Here is a 5589-nt window from a genome sequence, read left to right as displayed (position 1 = left end):
CTTACGGGACTATTTCAGTGGTGTAAATAATAAATACTTTTTTTTAAAACGTTGGTTTTGCTCTCTACTGTCCCAAATATTTTGCCTCTTTGTTGAATCACAAAGTGAAACAAACTTTAGGCTGAAGCAGGGACCTCTTGAAAAAAAAACTGAACGTGTATGGTTTAAAAGTGTACTTATCATTATTCATTCAGAATTGGTTTTAGCAGCTACTTAGATATGTTAAATTACTTAGTTCTAGTAAGTACCATGTTTTCAGGAAGATAAGCTAATTTCTTTGTGACAAGTTATAAAGATACACGGTGCAGAAGAGTTTGAGAACACTTAAATAATTAAAATGACTCAATTAAAAACATATTACTAAATTATGAAGCTAAATTTAAATATTTAAAGATGGAGTAGAATTTTTTGGAATATTCATTTCACTGGGGCATTTTCCCATTATAAAAGGCAGTTTATCATTCCAAGGTAGGCATGGAAAAGGCTTTAATCTTGTTGAGAAAACTGAACACTTAGAACTCTTTAGTTCAATAAAGAGCAGAACATTTTTCTAAATCAATATAAAAGACAAAGGTGAGCAAGCCTCAGAAAGCAAAGTAGGACTTTTAAAAAAACATCCTCTGCCATTAGGTGGTGCTCAAACCAAAGTTTATTAGCTGATATGCACAATTTAGCAGTTCTGGAGGAACGTTGTCACTTACTAAGATCCCATGTGTCAGCTTACTGAGGAGATCACATGTGTTTTCTAATAGAGTATTGGAGTTTTACTTTGTTTTCTGCATCTCATGATTTACTGAGCAGATTAATCAGTCTGTCTCTGTGTATGTGGCTTATACCACAGAACCAGGAGTTGACTTAATTCAGATGAAACAGCGAGTTAGTTCTACGATATATTATGTTCCAAACTTTTAAGCAGTTGGCTCTTAGTAAGGTATATTTAATCTAAAAATTGCAGAACACCATTAAACCTTTGATTCAGAGGGCGCTTGGAGATCTAGTAGCCCCTCAAGTCCTTTATGAAAATCAGTTATTGGACTAATGATACCCATAGGGGTTACTCCGTTTTAAAGGCAAAGAATAGATACACGGATCATTACAGTGAGCAACTGAAACGTTCTTAATTCACAAAAAGTGAAATGACTCTCAGTTTTGTGGAGGAGGTGGAGCTGTGTAGAGAGAGTGGGACTGGGAAAGAGGGATATGCAAAAAGAAAAAAAGGAAAATGGAAATTACGTAGGTTATTGCTTGGTTTTAAAATGACAGTTGGTTGCCAAGAATAGTAATAAAACACGCGAATAGTGACTAAACTGGTTGAGGGATTTTCTCATCCCAAGTAATCAACAGAACTCTCAAGGAAGAAATTGTTGCAGTTTCCCCTGAAGTATTTTTTTACATCAGAATTTACTCTTATTAACTTGAATAACAGCCCAAGAGTTATCTCTAGAAGATAAACACTTAGAAATTTATGTAAGGATATACTAGTTTTTGGAATTGCTTTGGGGAAGCTGTGTCGGTCTTGATGGGAATGCTAACTGTTTAGAGCTTAAGGAGAAATCCTTGAAGATTAGTTTGACAGATTTATCAAAGACTTATGAGAAATTAATGCAGGATAAGAACTAGAAAAGAAATGTCAAACATCCTGTGGGTTTAAAAAAGACTGTCAATTACTTAATATCCGTGAGTTTCCATGTAGAATGTAGAATCTTACAAAATCTCTGACACTGATGATTTTTTAAAACTCCGGAAGTAAGCAAGCACTTACTTCTCAAATGTTGGTATAAAGATAACTTTCTGATATAATGTGTTACTTATTTTTTTAATCTTTTATTTATTTATTTATTTACTTATTTATTTATTTATTTATTTTAAGATTTTACTTTATTTATTTGACAGACAGAGACCACAAGTAGGTGGAGAGGCAGGCAGAGAGAAAGAGGGGGAAGCAGGCTCCCTGCTGAGCAGAGAGCCCGATGTAGGGCTCGATCCCAGAACCCTGAGATCGTGACCTGAGCCGAAGGCAGAGGCTTTAACCCACTGAGCCACCCAGGCGTCCCTAATGTGTTACTTATTAAAACCTTATTTCGTTCTGAAAAATCTTTAAAAGTTCAACCTATTCTTTATAAAACCATTTGTAAACAGTGGGAACACAGTCATTAAGAATATCAAAAACAAAAAATATCCAAAACAGATTGCTTAAACATTAGTGCTATTTCCATAAGTCAGTGTGGCTACAACAAAGAGTTACATTGTATGTGTGTAATTTGTGACAGTAAAGGCCAAGCTGAGGACTTTTTAAGAACGTACAGATTATTAAAATGAAGTAAACAGTTTTAATTGAATATAAATCCCTCTTAATCCTATTACCAAGTCTTAATTCCCTGGAGCACTTTTGATTGCTAATACTTCTTATTACATAATATGTAGCAACAGCTATAGCTTCCCAGATGAGGCCTCAAGAAGAAAAGGCAAGTGATTTGTCAGAAAAACCCTTGGCTAGAATCCTTCCTAACAGTGGGATCTTGCACAAGTCTCTCTAATTCTTTGAACTTTTGTTTCCTCAAAAAAGTACTAGTAATAACACTTTTCTTTGCCATAGGCTGTTGCAAAGGTCAAATGAGAATTCATGGGGAAATACTTTGAAGGAGATCGAGCTTATGTGAATCTTAGATGTTATTAGAAGTGGTTCAGAGGGTGTGACTGTGATTGAGTTACATCATTCCTGAAATGATAATTACCAAGAGTATAGTAGTAAAAGGAAAACTTTTTGTAAATATGTGTATGTTTTTATAAATATGTATATTTTACAAATATCACCATGGCTTTCTGAGAGTTCCAAACAAGGAAAGTAGAATGAGGACAACTTCTTATGGTCTACATGTTTTTCTAAGTATTCAGCTACTTTTAGTAATTGTCTGAACTAGAAGATCTGCCAGCCCTGCTCCTAACCCCCCCAAAGTAGGTATGTTTGAAACTTTAGGGGCATTATAATTACAGCTTGTACAGTGGACTATTAACACTATATATATATATATATATTCATTCCACACTTCACACTTCTTTGTGATGGTGGAAAATTTTGGGAACAGCTGTTTGCAGACAGAAGCTAACTAATTTTGCCATGCATATAAAAAATAATCATTCCGGGGGCGCCTGGGTGGCTCAGTGGGTTGGGGCCTCTGCCTTCGGCTCGGGTCATGGTCCCGGGGTCCTGGGATCGAGCCCCGCGTCGGGGTCTCTGCTTGGCGGGGAGCCTGCTTCCTCCTCTCACTTCCTCCTCTCGCTGCCTGCCTCTCTGCCTGCTTGTGATCTCTGTCAAATGAATAAAATATTAAAAAAAAATAATAATCATTCCAAAGCAATAAGAATTTTTTAAAACATTATTTTTCTTGTAAAGCTGTACTAAGGTAGATACTAGTTTTTTCTGGACAGGCTTGGCAGAATAAACTGTGCAGGAACCAGGCAGTCCACATTTAACGGACATTTGTTAGTACCTACTGCGTGTCGGTGCCGTTCTTCAGAGGTAATCACAAAAAGATTCTCTTCCCTCACAGAATTTGTCTTTGAGTAAAGGGAACAATATGATATAATTTTCAGAGAGTGAGAAGTGCTATAAAAACAATATGATAGAAAGTAGAGTTGAAGGTTGGTGATTGGCAATAGCATGGGCCAGAGTGGGAAGACCTGAATACAAAGAGGCATCACTCAGAATAATATGGAGAAGAGTACTGTGGGTAGAGCCAGGAGCATGGGCAAGGCCTTAAGGCAGGAGCAAGGTAGGCAGGTTCAGAGACTAGTGAGAGACTAGTGATGGCTGGTGGGAGAAGAGGGTAGAAGAGGTAGCCAGAGCCCATGGGATAGGATTTTGCAGGTCACCATAAGTAACCTGGTGAATTCTAAGTGAAACAGGGGGGACCAGTGGATGGTTTTAAGTAGAGGAATGATAATTTTTAATCACCTTATTGAGATCAAATGTACACAATCTAAAATTCATGCATCTGAAGTATGCGCTTCAGTGATTTTTAGTATATTTACAGAGTTGTGCAGCCATCACCATGATCTAATTTTAGAACCTTACTTGTTTTTAAAAAGATCATTCTGGCTCTTGTGTGGAGAATGGACTGTAGAGGGGCAAAAGTAGAAAGGACAAGATCAGTTAGGAGGTTACTCTTATCCAAGTGAGAGGTTTCCAAAGTGCCAAAGGAAAGTTTGCATTCCTTCATTCCTTCCGTGCATCACTTCCTCACAACCTGTGGAGGCCCCGTGGCATGTGAGGTCCTGTTTGAGCTGCCATGTCTCCAGTGGTGAATGAGGCAGACATGATCCCTGCCCTATGGAGCGTGTAGCTGTGGGACCGTGCGTGGCAAACTCATCCCTCTGGGGGCTTCACCACCTGCTACGGTATGTCATCTGAAGAATGGAGAGCTCAGCCTACCAAAACTCAACATAAAGAACCTTCCTTACTCCACCTACACCCACAGTGAAAAAGCCCTCTGGGGTTTCAGCCAACCCTGCTGCCCAGAGGCTGGTCCTGTGGTGACGCGGGCAGTGAGCATGCGTGGCCTGGGACAGTGTGGAGGGGAGCAGGCAGGCAGAAAGGTCAAAGACCCCTTTTCTCTAGGGAGTGTTGCAGGGAGTACAGAACATCCTTCTAGCTGTTTGGTACATGGGCAGCAGAGAAAGTCATTTACGGAAGACTTTGTAACCACTTCCTCCCAGCATTTAACGGGGCTACAATGGGTGCCCTCAGTCCGAGGCTGAATTCTGCTGCCTGATGTTTCCTCAACTCTCAGTCCCAGACACCCTTCCTCCAACACTTAGGTTCAAAGGTGCTGCATTACAATCCAATCTTTCAGAGCATGCACTGCTGTAAAATCTTTGAAATTTTAGTCAAAGCATAAACAAAATAAAAAACTAAGCCAGAGCTTCTGCTGAGGGGGAAATAATGAACACTTATGCACCATTGCTGATATTACTGTTTTAAAAAGACAATTAAAAAGAAAGAATATGGGATGGTGAATATTCTTTCCCCCTAATTGGTTCTTTGCTCAAAGAAGGATGAATGTGCATCATTGTTTTGGTGGATTTGGTGAATCTGTTTAGCCAATGTTAGACCTAATTAAAAGACTTTTTGTTTTTGTTTTTAAGTACTATATTTATTTGAGATATACAAATAATTTTTTAAAATTATATATAATCTCGCCATCTTGGGGTGACCCAGTTAACATTGTGATGCACTTCCTTCCAGGCTTTTCTCTGTGTCCATGTGTACTGATGAAATATTTGTACAAGAATGGCTAGACATGTCTCAGTGGCTCTCCGTGCTTGAATTAGCCTGTGTGGTTATTTTTAGATACATATAATCAAAAAGCTCTGGAAACAGAGATCGCATTTCTATTGCTTTTGTATTCCTTCCAGGTACATAGTAAATTTCTGAACTTGGCAGACCTGTGACAAATAAGAAGTTAACAGATGTGTAAATAAACCATAAAATATGCACTTATTTAATGTCATTATTTTTAACATTTGCTTCTTTAAATGCTTCCAACTATAACACGACTTATGATGGAATAGAATACATGTATTTATTTC

The sequence above is a fragment of the Martes martes genome (genome assembly GCF_963455335.1).
Source record: "Martes martes genome assembly, chromosome: 5".
Taxonomy (NCBI): Eukaryota; Metazoa; Chordata; class Mammalia; order Carnivora; family Mustelidae; genus Martes; species Martes martes.
This window is presented reverse-complemented; position numbering follows the sequence as displayed.